The 15,816-nt window shown below is 36.4% G+C and overlaps 1 long non-coding RNA gene and 1 pseudogene across 1 annotated transcript in view; one reads left to right on the forward strand and one right to left on the reverse strand.

The window, feature by feature from the left end:
- LOC140496620 (uncharacterized) overlaps positions 1-15,816 on the forward strand; it is a 785,173-nt gene that overhangs the window by 207,484 nt on the left and 561,873 nt on the right. The window lies entirely within an intron of this gene.
- Positions 13,855-14,724, reverse strand: LOC140522516 (cyclin-dependent kinase 5 pseudogene; annotated as a pseudogene).

Raw genomic sequence — 15,816 nt, forward strand, 5'->3', positions numbered from 1 at the left:
ATCTTGAACTGAAATGAGAGAAAAAAGAAATGAGTGCCTCCCTGTTTCTGCAATTAATTGCAGATACTGAGGGGCTGAAATATATTGAAGTGTTACTCATTGCGGATACTGGTGCATCAGAATCTCAATGCTAGCACTTAAGTCCTGCTCTCAAAAAATAATGAGGAGTCTGTTTGCTCCAACCTGCCTGGTGGAGAGGTGCTAGTGTTCTTTTTCTGAATAATGAAGCTCAAACCAAGAATAATTACAGCCCTGCTGCTGCTACATGTTAACTTCACCATTATTTTCTTTCCTGGTGCTCCCCCGATGACTTTTCTCATATTTCTCTGTTCTAAATTTTGGAAGATCAGAAATTTACAAAGTATTGTCAAGTATAGTAAATGGAAAGAAGGTCATGCTTAAATTTTACAAAAGTCCATTTTTTTTTTTGGCTCTACATTCACAGAGCTAAAGCCAGTAAATTTCATCAAGAGTTTTTTATATAGACATGTAGACAGTGAACTGAATCTAGAGTCAGGAGTATTTGAGTTTAAATCTGGGTGAACACACTTAGCCACATGATCCTGGGCAAGGCACTTTACTCCTCTCAGTCTCAGTTTCATCATCAGTAAAACTAGAATAATAATAGCAATTATTGCCCTACAGGTGTTTGGTGAAAATAAAATAAAATTATATTTTTAAACAGTATGTGAACATCAAAGCACTATATGAACGCTAAGAATTATTCTTAACCTGAAATTTATGAATTTGCTTTTAAAGCATATTTTATAACTGTTTAACATAAATGGTTTTTGTTATATCATATATGTATATATTATGCAATAAAAATATTATTTTAAGAAGTAGCACCTTAGGCTTCAAAAGACTACCAAAATCGTTGATGACAAAAAGAAAAAATGGTAAAAACCTCTGTTATAGGAGAATGCAGTCAATTTCACTCTTCAAGTAGTGTTCAAGTGGTTCAATAGTTATTGATAGTGACCACAAGAATTGTTGCAGGATTTATGGGTGCTGGTTTACTGGAATAGTGTCTATTTAAAAATGAGATTATACTTGGGTTACCACTTTATCACTGACAGTATTGATAACTTAATTTTCCTAAATTTCCTTTCCTCTTTAATTTTTCATGACCTTTCCCTCTTTGGTTCTCCTCCAAACTGTATGACCTCTTATGCATATCTCATACTATTCATCCAGGTCATGACTACAAACTATGAATGTCCCTCAAGACTTTGTCCTGAGATCTCTTCTCTTTTTGATCTATAATATTTCTCTTAGTAATCTTATCTGCTCTTCTGGGTTCAATTATCATCTTTGTGCGTATGAATCCCAGATCTTTTTATATATTCCTAATCTCTCTCATAAGCTATTGTTTCAAATAAATTTGACATCTTGAATTGAATGCCCCATAGTCATCTCAAACACCACATATCCAAAATGAAAGTCACCATCTTTCCCCCAAACATTATTATTATGGTGCTACCCTCCTCTCATTCTTTTGTGGTTAAGAGTATGACCATCTTTCCAGGCACAGTCTTACAACACCATTGCTGTCTTCACTCCTCAATTGTATTCATCTGACATGTTCAATCTGTTGTCACATTTTACCACTTCTACCTCCATAACACCTCTCAGATACACCTCCTTCTGTATAATCACGGTCATTTATCAAAGCAACTTAACCTCTCATCTGAAACATTTCAATAGCCTATTAGAACCCTTGGCTCAACTCTCTCCTGAATTTAATCTATTATTAACACAGCTGCCAAAAGGATTTTTCTTTAAGTGCGTACCTGACCTTCTCATCCTCTCTGCTCATTCAATAAATTCCAGTTGCCCCCTATTCCCTCCATCATCCAATATAAAATTTTCTGTTAGCCTTTTTTTAAAGACGTTTGAAGTATGGGCACTTTCTAACTTTCAAGTACTCGGTATATTCTATCATCAAATAATACTGACCATCTTACCATTCCTCTCACACAACATTTCATTTCCAGAGAAGCAACATTTCACTGGATGTCCCCCATGCTTGAAATCACCCCTTCAACTCCTAAGTACTTTGACTCCCTTTAATAGTCAGCTCATATGCCAATCTCCTGCAGGAGGCATTTCCCAGTGTCCCCTGACCTCTAATACTTTCTCCCTGACATTGCTTCACACATACACATACACACACACATACACACACACACAAACACACACACGCACATGTTTTGCATGTATATCCATCATTTGAATGTGAGCTTCTTGAGAGCAGAAAACATATTTTTGTCTTTTTGTATCCCTGACACTTAGCATGGTGTCAGCCATATTGTAATTGCTTAACAAATGCCTATTAATTGACAAAATAACCTTAACTAAGTAATTTACCAATAGTTAAATTACTATCTGCCTGTTATGAGTTAGTTACTGCTGACCTGTTATGATGGGTAAAATCCCACTCTTAGCATTGATTTTTTTTTGCTAGGTGAAAACATAATTCCCTTTGGAAAAAAAATATATATACACACATATATATAATATTTAGATGAATTATCCCATTAAAGCACTATCATTCTTTAACACCTATTTTTTTTAATGCGGTAAAATGGTTTATCAGGTAACCTTTCCAATGTAGCACTTAATTGTGAATAGGTTTTTAAAGTTAAAAGAATGAAAATAAAAATTTATATCAAGGGAGATGAGGATTGGTTAAAAGTCTAAGTAACCAGTGACCATTATGCTTCAGCTGATTGATGCTCTCCTTTATGTGAACACTCTCCCTGACATATAGATCACAAATCTTCTTGACCATGTTCTCTCACAATTCCTTCCTACAGTGTTGACCCAACACACTTGCAGTCTTCTCCTAGATCTCTTCATGTTTAGAATGTACCAGGGGAGCTCCCTATCAAATATACCTTGCTGTCCCTAGAGAGCAAGCCTTATTTTTCAAGCCGTCCCTTCTCTCATGACATCTTTTATGCTGCTTCCTCTGCACATTTTTTTATTACGTGTTGCGGTCTCCTAACACCCATTGTGTGCCTTTCTCTTTCCCTTTATGTGTCCTTCAACTTTAATTCTTTGGAAACTAATGTTCCATGACAGAGATATCACAGAATGATAGATTCAGTGTTGATGATCATCTACAAGCTATTTTGTAACTGTGGAAACTGAGGCTTAGAGAAACAATGAATTGTTCAAGGTCACACAGCACATAAGTGGCAGAATCAGAACTAAAACCCAGGTGACATTTCTGTTATCGCACATTGTTTTTTTTATTTTTTTGGAAGAGTTTTCTTCCAGCAGTGGAGAGAACCAATTGCAGCAGAGGAAAACTGCAAGAAGCCACTAAAGATGCTATCATGACAATATAATATAAATATTTCATGAAGGTCTGAATTGGTAGTGGAAATGGGAGTAGAAGGTAAGAGGAAGATATGACAGAAATTACCAAAGTAGAATTGACAACCCTTGGAAATATGTATCTAAAGAGGGGGTTAACAGTTGATGAAGAGGGCTGGTCAAACTATATTGAAAATAAGCGGTACTTAATGCACAGATTCTCAATTAGGGTTATTGAGTACATTGATTGATTAATTGTAATATACCAAAATTTCTGATGTCTCCTGGGTAGGTATTTTGCCAATATTTCTAAATATCTATTATACAATTAAAATACTCTTGAGATGGATCACAGATATTTACCAATACATTGACAAGTTACTAGGGTGACTTTCCTTCATTTATCTAATGATCAATGTTTTCTGGAATTTAATGATAATTGCTTTCTGGATTTTATAATTTTTTTCTTGACTTCTGTTTGAAACTATACAATTAGATATAACATTTTAAAAATTAGACATAGAAATATAGAATTTTATCTTAGTTTTTTTTTTTAGCATCAGTATTAGTCTTCTTTAAATTTCATTTATACAAGACACAATTACTCCTGAATTGGAGTATAGAGTATTTGATGGATTTAATGCTGGAAATACATGAGTTATAAGTACGTAGAGAAGATGAAACCAGAATGGGATTTTTTTCTGTGAGAAGCTTTAAAAGGATGACAAGAAATACCCTTTTGAAGATTTAACATTTAAATAAGATGGTGTGGAGTAACTCTAGCTGTCCTTATAATCTTCTGACAAGTTTGACAAGGAAAAATGATGCAGCTTAGAGAACCCCTTCCATACCTAGCTGTATGGTTTGTGCTTATAAATTTGACATATGTGACATGGGTAGTTCTATTTGAGCTAAAGAAAAAAGAACACAATCAGCTTTAAGCTTAAATGACTTAGCAGAAATTATTTCATAACTTAAAAAAAGGAAATGGAAATGGAAAGGATCTGTATGAATACAATTCTAAAATGAGGAATAATAATCATAATAACCATTAAAATATGCATATGTTTATATATATATATATACATATATTTTTGTTACATCACCTTTTTCCTTTATCAGGTGAATAAAAAAGAAGAGTGTTCCAACATACCATGGGAGTGACTATGGGTTCACCAAGGTTGTTTTAGACATTTTTCCTACCTGCATATAAAAACCACTTTCATCATTTGCTTATTAAAAATTTTAGTTCCAAATTATCTTCCTTCCCCCCAAAATAAACAGTTTGATTTACGTTATACTTGTGCAGTCATACAAAATATATTTTCCTATTTGTCATGTTGTGAAAGAAAACAGACAAAAAACACTGTGAATAAATAAAGTGAAAATAGTATGCTTTCATCTGCATTCAGACTCCACCAGTTCTTTCCCTGGAGGAGGGTAGCATTTTCCATGATGAATCCTTTGGAATTGTCTTGGATCACTGTATTGCTGATAACAGCCAATCGTTCAAAGTTGCTCATCATTATGATATTTCTGTCACTGTGAACAGTGTTCTCCTGGTTCTTCTTACTTCACTTAGCATCAGTTCATGTAAGTGTTTCTAGATTTTTCTGAAATCTTCCTGCTTGTCATTTCTTATAACTCAGTAGAGTTACATCACAATCATATATCACAACTTGTTTAACCATTCCACAATTAATGGACATCTCCTCAATTTCCAATTCTTTGTCACCACAAAAAGAGCTGATAGAAATATTTTTGTACATAGAGATCCTTTCCCTTTCTCTTTGATCTCTTTTTTGATACAGACCTAGTAATGGTGAAAGGGTATAGTCCCAAATTACTCTCCAGAACGGGTGAATAAGTTTATAACTCCACCAAGAGTACATTAATGTCCTAATTTCCCCGTATCCCTTTCAACATTTATCATTTTCCTCTTCTGTAATATTAATCAATCTGATAAGTCTGGGGTGATACCTCAGAGTTACTTTAATTTTCATTTCTCTAACCAATATTGATTTAGAGCATTTTTTGTATAAATATAGATAGCTTTTATTTCTTTGTCTGAAAACTGCCTGTTTATTTCCCTTTACTGTTTATCAATTGGGTGAGACATCTAGGTGGTGCAGTGGATAGAGCACCAGTGTAGGAGTCAGGAGGGCCTGAGTTCAAATCTCACATCAGACACTTGATACTCATTAACTATGTGACATGGGGCAAGTCACTTAACCCCAACTGCCTCATCCTGGGTCATCTCCAGTCATCCTGATGAATATCTGGTCACTGGATTCAGGTGGTTCTGGAGGAGAAGTGAGGCTGGTGACCTGCACAGCCCTCCCTCACTCAAAACAAAATCAAATACTAGTCATGTCATCATTTCTCTGATGACACGGTCTTCTTCAGCAATGAAGGATGAACACACATTATCAATTGGGTAATGACTTGCATTCTTAGAAACTCCAAGGCTATTTTAATAGAGTATAAATTCTGGCAACTCCAACCAGCACTTCAAGCCTTTCCAAAGCTCTTTCATAAAGGCCTTGTGCTGTGATTGTTATTTCCAGAAAGACAGGTCAGTTAAGTTCACAGAGACTCACCATGAATTTGGTGGCAAGGTGATAAAACTTTAAATCACAGGTACTCACAAATACCACCTAAGTAGTAGACAACTTGTGATCTGCACATGCCAAGAAAGTAAGTATCTATCACAACAAAACCACAAAAACTTGAAGCAGGAAAAGTATTTGTAGTATGAGAGTCTGTTCCCTAGCAGCAACATGGAGACCCAGTGCATCTGATGTGGTTTAAAACAAACTGAGGACTACAGAACTTCAAGAAAATAACTCATTGAGTTTTAGTCATTCAACTTAAGTGAAGCCTGCCAAATCTTACCTTGATCCTTAGCTGTTCTGTTGGACTCACATCTTTTTCTCAACATGAGACCTGTATTACTTAAGACTCTGGGATTACCTTGCATCTGACAATTTGTTTGCTCTGCAAACTAATTAGAGTCAACAGTGGTGTGGCCATCAAATACAAAATAACATGATCCTTTTTTTTAAGTTGTGATTTCATTGATATGTGGAATTAACAATGAGAATGTCTTAAATAAAGGATCTTCAATTTATTTTCACCAGAGTAGTGAGAGGGAGTATGTAAATTCAAGTCTACTAGTTCCTTACAAATTATGTCATATTAATAGAAACAGAATGTTCAGAAGGAGAGAGTGGATATAAGTCCTTTGTTGCACTCATGCCATCTCACGTTGGAATATTATGTTCACTTCTGGATGCCAAATTTTGGAAAGGATGTTGTCAGAATTAAATGATTTATTTTGGACTTGCAATTATTTTTTGTTCTTAGCTTACTCATACATTAAATTTCAGGAAAGTAGAGTTGTGCAAAGTTGTCAACCTCACTCTCTCTTACAGAATCATTGAAGTCCAGTGGCAATATAAAAGTCAAGACAATTAGCAATGACCTGGAATGCGAGAGATGACCTTGGCATCTTTGACGCCTGGCCACCTTCTGAGCATAATAATGTGTTGAGCAAAGCTATAGACCATCCCTGGAAACTATTAGTCATTCTAGCCCTTTAAGTTCAGTTTACAAATCCCCAGTCACAAGATGCTGAATTCATAGTAGGAAGGAGAATATCCATTGCAGTCCTTTCAATTTAAAGGTGAGGAAACTGAGATCAAGGGACTTGCCCAAATCTATCTATCTATCTATCTATCTATCTATCTATCTATCTATCTATCTATCTATCTATCTATCTACATATCTATATATATAGATAGATATGAACGTATGTATATTACATATTACATTATATTGTAATATTACAATATAATATTACAATTATATTGCAATATTACATTATATTACATAATATAATACATATATGTGTATATGTATATATATATATATGGTAAGTAGCAAAACTGTGCCTGGAATTCAGGTCCTTTCACTAAAAACCTAGTCTCTCCATTTCATTGTTCTGCCTCTTAGTGATTGACCTTTGGATGCTATGAGATTTTAGATACCTACCCTGGGCTATGGCAATGTGACATTACTAATAATCTAACTGACTGTATTCCAATGGCTCTCTCTCATTAAAGACAGTATAAGCTTTTAAATGTTCAACTCGTTTTATGCTCTAATACTTTAAGAGGCAGATGTCCTCATCATCATTCCCATTTAGTAAATTCTAGGGTATGAAAAGGAATGGATTACAATGAATTAATTATCTTCACGGAACTCTTTCTGAACACATTGCCTGTAGTGCCCTCAAAAGCCTAAAGGGGATTGACAAACTACTTCTCTCTTGCACTGTCAAGTGGGTTTGCTATTTCCGAGACTACGATAAATGGGTGGGATTGTTTTTCAAACCAAGAATTTCTTTCCTCTCAGAAGAATACATTTCTTTTAGCTATGTATATTTACCCATAATTGACAAGTTGTTTTAAAGAATTAAGTATTCCCCAGCTTCTTGGCCTTTGCAGAGAAGAAGATTCTTGAAGGCAATCAACAAAGCTGAATGAAATATAGTATGTTTTCTTAGCTTGTAATTCCTCGTAAATCAATATCAAGCAAACATTCTTACTTTAAAGGTTAAATGCTTTGAGCATTTTGATAGTGATGAGAATATTTTCAAGAATGTAAAATGAGAACATAAAATTATCCTGTAATTTACATAAAATAGTAACTTCCACTTTTGTTCAAAGATTTGCCTTAGTTCAAGCACTTAACATGCTGCTTGTTTATGTTAATGTCTAAAAATATTTCTCATGAGAAATGCTTCTCTATTTTACTTTGATTTTATGTAGCTCAATTGCCACAGTTGGATTTTGAGAAATTATAGAAGAAAATTAAATTATATTTTTTCTCAAATAAACTTTTAAGTTTAAATTTCCAGGCAAGTTTTTTAATAATTTGCGTAATGTATAATAAAATGGTGGATTTGTATTAAAGTAATGTTTCCTGAACTGAATATGAGCTTTCAGTGCTTCTCACTTGTGTTATAGTAATAGTCTACTTAGAAGTCTACCTTCTCCATTTCATTTGTTCTCAGTAATGTTCCTAATATGCTTAATGGCTTTATTCCTCAGCTCAAATGCCTTCAATGACTACCTATTGTTTACAGAATTATGAAGTCCATGCCTTCATATGAGAATCAATCCACAATGTGGCTTCAGTCTACTTCTCAAACGCTATTACAATTCATATATATCTGGTCAAACTGTATTGCTGAGTGTCTCCAGATTTATCCCTGCTAACTATAGATTTCCTTTAAACATATAAGTATGACTGGACTTGTGCTTTAGAAAAACTCATTTTACTTGTTGAATGGAGGATGAATTTCAAAGAGGAGAGACATGAAGAAGGCAGACCTGCAATTACAATGGTGTAGATATTAGGTGATGAGAAACTGTATAAGAGTGGTGACAGTAACAGGGGAGAAAAGGGGCCTTAATGGGGAGATGTTGCAAAGGTGAATTATACAGGTCTAGGCAGCAGACTAGATATAACCAGGTGAAAGATAGTGGGGAGTTGAGAATGATACCTAGGTTAAGAACCTAAAGAATGGGGAGTATAGTGTTGTCCTCTACAGTAAGAGGGAAGGTAGGAAAGAGGAAGGGTTTAAGGAAAAAAAGATAATGAGTTCCACTTTGAATATGCTGAATTTATGATGTCTACTGGAAATGCAGATGTCTGAAAGGCAGTTCAATATGCAAGGTTGGAAGTCAGCAGAGAGGTGTAGCAAGGTAGGTAGCTTTAGGAATCATCAGTATAGAGATGGTAATTAAATTCCTTGGAGCTAATGTGATCACTAAGTGAAGTTGTATAGAGAGAGAAGAGGATAGTACCTAGGACAGAATCCTGAAGGTCACTTTACAGTGAAGGGTGTGATCTGGATGAGGATCCAGCCGATGAAACTGAGAAGGAGCAAAGTGAGAGGCAGCAGGAGGTCCAGGAGAGATCGGTGTTCCAATAACCTAGACAGAAAGTATAAAGAAGAAGAGGATGATCAACAGTGTTAAAGGATGGGGAGAGGGTGAGAGAGAATGAAGTTTGACAAAAGGTCATCTGATTTGGAAACTAAGAGGTCAATGGTAACTTCAGGGACATTGGCTTCAGTGGAATGATGAGATCAGAAGCCAAACTGTAAGGGATTTAAAAAGAGAGGGAAAGGAGAGAAAGTGGAGGCATCTGTTATAGAGAGTCTTTTCAAGGAATTTAGCCAAAAAAGGTAGAAGAGCTATAGGACAAAAGCATAAGAGGAAGGATCAAAAATTGTTTGTTTTCAGGATGAGGGAGACATAGGCATGTTTGTAGGCTGGAGAGAGTGAGCTGAATCATGAGGATTTATTTGGAGATATTAAAGACTTTGATGCAGGCAAGCCAGGACCATGCTATTACACCCAGAAATTACAGAATTTTTATACTTAAGAAGCCTGGACCTCCTGATCAATACCAAATATGAAAGAAATGGTAGAAAGTGGGCAGAACTTCACTGTTAGTTGCAAAAATACAGCACTCAACAGTACCTAGCAAGACACAAACTGGTGACTAGGAATATATGTCAGAATCTTTCTACTTTCATGAATAAAAAGATCACATTGCTTATTTTAAAAAGACTGCTTTGAACATGTTTTAGAGCAGAGATGTCAAACCATCGCTCATGGGCCACATGCATCCTACAACACCCCTGAGTGCTGCTGCCTGGTCAAATTAAAATGTAGTTGACAAATATATAACAAAATAAATAAAAATTTAAAAGCACCATAAATAACATTATATTTTCAAACAAAATTGATATGCAGCCAGCAGGGGTCCTTATGTTTATACTGGTTGCTCCTTTCTATTTGCGTTTGGCACCACTGCTGTAGAGGACTCAATCAGCAAACCACATGAAATCTGGAACATTATTATAGACAGAATTGCTGCCCAGTATATGTAAGTCCAGTATGTTATAAAGATGTCACTATACAAAATATTAATAACTTCTGGTCTATGTGGAACAAAAAACGTTTGAAAAATATAGAGACCAAGAATAAGAAATCATGAGGGAAGAGGGAAAGTTTTATACCACACTTTTTCTCCTATAAGCCACCACATTTGTCCTGAATATACCTCCAGTGAATGTACAGAAGATGAATTTCCATCCAGATACTTTTAATAATTCTACTTAGTTATAAAAACAGTTATTTTGTCAACCACTATAATAGACTACAGAACATAAAATATAAAGAAATAACAGAAAAATAGTGAGTTATCCCAGGGTTATTTTTTATTGATACCCTACCAAATATTGTGAGAACAAGATTAAAATAATGATCAACAGACATTCATTAAATATCTACTATGTGCCAAGCATTGTGCTCAGTACTATGGAAATGAAGACAAGTTAAATAATCCCTGTCTACAAAAAGATTATAGTCTTTAAGGGAAAACAACATATACACATATAAGTAGAAAGAAACTATAGACAAAGTGCAAGGTAATTTTTTGGGAGAGATGGAGAGTCACTAGCAGTAGAAAAGAGGTTTGGAAAAGTTTCATTTGTAATTTTTTAAGTTAATTTATTTCTAGTTTTCAACATTCATTTCCACAAGATTTTGAATTTAAAATTTTCTCCCCATCTCTCGCCTGCCCCATCCCAAGACACCATTCATTCTGATAACCCTTTCTCCCAATCTGCCTTCCCTTCCATCACTCCCCTCCCTTCCTTTATCCCCATCTCCTCTTATTTTCTCATAGGCCAACATATATTTCTGTACCCTATTACCTGTATTTCTTATTTCCCAGTTGCATGTAAAAACAATTTTTAGCATTCATTTTAAAACTTTGAGTTCCAAATACTCTCCATTCGTCTCTCCCCATCCATCTCGACTGAGAAGGCAAGCAATTCAATATAGGCTATATATGTGTAATTATGCAAAAGACTTCCATGATAGTCATGCTATGAAAGACTACTATATTTCCACCAATTCTGTCCTGTCCCCCATTTATTCTATTCTCTCTTTTGATCTTGTCTCTTCCCAAAAGTGTTTACTTCTAATTACCCCCTCCTCTCATTTGCCCTCCCTTCTATCACCCCCCCCACAGTCACTTATCCCCTTTTCCCCTACTTTCCTGTTGTGTAAGATAGATTTTCATGCCAAATTGAGTGTGCATGTTATTCCCTCCTTAAGCCAAATGTGATGAGAGAAAACTTCACTTTTTCCTTCTCACCTTCCCACTTTTCCCCTCCATTGAAAAAGCTTTTCTTGCCTCTTTTATGAGAGATAATTTGCCCCGTTCTGTTTCTCCCTTTGTCTTCCCAATATATTCCTCTCTCACTCCTTAATTTTATGTTTTTAAATATCATGCCTTCCTATTCAACTCACCCTGTGGCCTCTGTCTATATGTATATAATCTAACTACTCAAATACTGAGAAAAGTCTCAAGAGTTACAAATATCTTTCCATGTAGGAATGTAAACAGTTCAACTTTAGTGAGTCCCTTATGATTTCTCTTTCCTGTTTACCTTTTCATGCTTCTCTTAATTCTTGTGTTTGAAAGTCAAATTGTCTATTAAGCTCTGGTCTTTTCATCAAGAATGCTTGAAAGGCCTCTATTTCACTGAATGACCATTTTTTTCCCCTGAGGCATTATATTCAGTTTTGCTAGTTAGTTGATTCTTGGTTTTAATCCTAGTTCCTTTGACTTCTGGAATATAATATTCCGGGCTCTTCAATCCCTTAATGTAGTAGCTGCTAGATCCTGTGTTATCCCAATTGTACTTCCACAATACTCAAATTGTTTCTTTCTGGCTCCTTGCAATATTTTCTCCTTGACATGGGAACTTTGGAATTTGGCTACAATATTCCTAGTAGTGTTTCTTTCCAGATCTCTTCCAGGAGGTGATCAATAGATTCTTTCAATATTTATTTTACTCTCTGGTTTTAGAATATCAGGGTGGTTTTCCTTGATAATTTCATGAAAGATGATGTCTAGGCTCTTTTTTTTTTTTATCATGGCCTTCAGGAAGTCCCATAATTTCTAAGTTGTCTCTCCTGGATCTATTTTCTGCATCAGGTGTTTTTTCAATGAAATATTTCACATTGTCTGCTATTTTTTTTCTTTGGTTTTGTTTTATAATTTCTTGATTTTTCATAGTCATTAGCTTCCATCTGCTCCCTTTTAATCTTGAAGGAATTATTTTCTTCAGTGAGCTTTCAGATCTCCTCTTCCATCTGGCCAATTCTGCTTTTCACAGCATTCTTCTCCTCATTGGCTTTTTGGATCTCTTTTGACATTTGGGTTAGTCTATTTTTTTAAAGTGTTATTTTCTTCAGCATTTTTTGGATCTCCTTTAACAAACAGTTAACTCTTTTCTCATGATTTTCTTGTATCACTCTCATTTCTCTTCCCAATTTTTGCTCTGCTTCTCTTACTTGATTTTCAAAATCCTTTCTGAGCTCTTCCATGGCCTGAGACCAACTCATATTTTTCTTGGAAGATTTGGATGGAAAAGCTTTTACTTTGTTTTTTTTTTTTTTTTTTTTCTGTTTGCATGCTTTGGTCTTCCTTGTCATCAAAGGATGATTCTATAGTCTGATTCTTTTTCTGGTTTTTGCTTATTTCCCCAGCTACTTACTTGACTTTTGAGCTACTTTTCAAGCTGTTTCTCTGCTTCCAGTGGGGGTGTAGGGGTGCACTGTCAGCGACTTGATCCCCCCACAATCTTTTGGCCTAGAGCTCCAGAAACAGTGGCTGCAGCTGGTCCAGCTGCTGCTGTGGTTCGGAAAAATTTCTTGAGGATGGTGGTATTCAGGTTGAGCTTTTGAAGAAAAGTAGGGATTCAAAGAGGCAGAGGTTAGGAAGCAGAGCCTTCCAGAATGGAGAACCTTTGTGGAAGCATAGAGATGGGAGATAAAGTATTGTGTATACAGAACAGCAATAATGCCATGTTGCCTGAATTATGTACTGTATGAAGGGGACTAGTGGAAAATAAGTTGGGGTCAGAGAGTGAAGGCTTTTAAATCCCAGAACAATATGTATTTAATCCCAGACAAAATAGGGAGACATTGGAAGTTATTATTTTGTGGGAAAGAAGCCAATATATGAAATGAAATAAAGTCCATACACAAGGGGGAGGAGCACAGGAAGTGGGCGCATAGGGACTCCATTTGGCATCCATCCTTCACATCCCTAACCCCATGAAGGCTGACCCCAAACATCTGGCCCAAATAGCAGAGCTTAAGTGCATAGCACCATCTGCACCCCTTCCCCTTTTCCAGTGGGGTGAGGGATACTGGGGAGGGACCAGGGAAGGAGAGAGCAAAGCAGTCCTAAACCCCTTAGCTTTCAGGATCTATTTCTCCTGCTTCAACACATGAAGTCTCTGGGTAAGTAGGGAACAGGGTGGATCAACAAGGTGAGAGTGTACTGAGCAGTTCCCAAACTGAGGGCCTAGAGGAGGGTCAAGGGTAGTGGGCTTGATTTTCTGAACAAGGAAAGACAAAAGGAGACCCCTGGCTAGGGAGGACAGAAGTCAGAGAAGTAGGGATACTACAAAGCTTATTCCACTGAGATGTGCTAAACTGGGTTACACTTGAGCAGGTTCTGCAATAGGTGTCCCCCTGTGGCATTGAGCTTGGATATAATATTGACAAGTGACATTGTTGCTGGATACAGAGGATAAGGTTTATAATCTGGAAGCTTGGTTATGGCAGGCCACTGTTCCTCAGTTGGAGTCCCCAGCAGCCTAAAAATCCTCTTCAGTTGATTATTTACATCATTACCAGGGAAGAGGAGTCATCCAGCATTGGCCAGCTCTGCTAAGATGCAACCAGCTGACCACATGTCAATAGATGTGCAGTAGAGTTTGACCCTGAACAGAACATCAGGTGGGCAGTACCACAAAGTGACCACCTCTGCAGAGTAACATCGAACAGGGATTTTGAAGGCTCTAACCAACCCAAAATCAGCAAGCTTGAGCTCCCCATTCTGGTTAATTAGAAGGTTCTGGGGCTTCAGGTCCTGATGCAGAACATTAAAGCTGTGGCAGAATCCAATGCCTTTTAGCAGTTGGGAAAGCAATGACTTCACAATTTCAGGGTGCAGGTCTCCATTGCTTCTGTCAAAATATTTCTTCAGATCTTGATCACAGAGCTCAAAAACCAGGGTCAGTTTCTTGTAACTGTGCAAAACATCATGAAGCCTGACAATATTCTTATGTGTGAGCTCCTTAAGCAGGCAGATCTCTGTCACGGCAGAGCTTGGTACCCCCTCGTCATCATCATTGAAACAAACCCGATTCAGGGCCACAGTCTTGTGGGTCTCTTGGCTCTTGGCCTTGAACACTAGTCCATAAGAACCTTCATCTGTTCTCTCATACTTCTGCATCACAGCAATCACAGGGTCCCTGGCAAGCCCCAGGTCCCAGTCTAGGATTGTGGCTTAACTGGAGGGGAGGATCCAAAGAGTCCCCCCAAACATTTGAGGTTATTGAACAAGGGAGTGATGTGGTCAGTTTTATATTTTAGAAAAACATGGTTTTTGCAGCTTTGTGGAAAATAAATTAAAGAGAAAAGAGTCCTGGGGAAAGGAGAATAGACAAGAGGCGATTTCAGTACTCCTGGGGAGTGGACCTGAAACAGGGTGGTGGCTGTATGTAATGATGATGATAATTTCTCTTATTTCTTTTAAACTTTATAGTTGACAAAGCTCACACAATCCTGTGAGTTAAGTAATGTGAACTTTAGTTTCACTGATACTAATAAAACCAAAATAATGATATTTTTCTAATTCAACTATAATTTTTAATGCTGCTACATGCAAAGCACCATGTTATATACTGAATTTTGTCCTCACAACCACTCTGACATAGTTATCTCCATTTTACAAATGAGGAAATGAAGACTCAAAGTTTAACAATTTGTCTAGGTTGACATCAGTAGGTAGGGAAACTGACACTCTTCTTGTCCTTTTCATTCCTACTTGTACATGGTTCTTTCCATTGCAGAAAGCTATTTTCTTAGGTTATTTTTTTTTTTATTTTGATTGGTTGTTTGCTTGAAATTCAGTTTCAGGCTATCTGGGATTCTAAAAGTCTCCTTGAAAATTACTGATTCTTTCATCCTGTGAAATTGAAAATTGTACGTTCATATTTACCGTGATTTCTCAGATCTAGACCTGTGCTTTTATGTAGGTAGGCTACCAAAAGCTCATGGATATCGGGATGGGGTTCCTTTGGTTTTTTTCCTCTTCTTGCAAAAAGAAAGTGGAAAGACATTTTAGCATGTCCTGGAATATACAATAATATGACAGGTAAGTGTTGATTCGTACTTGGAGATATGGTCACCTTTATTTTTGGAAATAAAGAACCAGATCCCCTAACAATGAAGGGTTTGAAACATTTGTTTTGGTAACAGTGTGACTTTGAATTTACTACCTTGTCACAATTTCCTGTATTCAAGCATGATCATTTTGTTTTGT

The sequence above is a fragment of the Notamacropus eugenii genome, chromosome 1, assembly GCF_028372415.1.
Source record: "Notamacropus eugenii isolate mMacEug1 chromosome 1, mMacEug1.pri_v2, whole genome shotgun sequence".
Lineage (NCBI taxonomy): Eukaryota > Metazoa > Chordata > Mammalia > Diprotodontia > Macropodidae > Notamacropus > Notamacropus eugenii.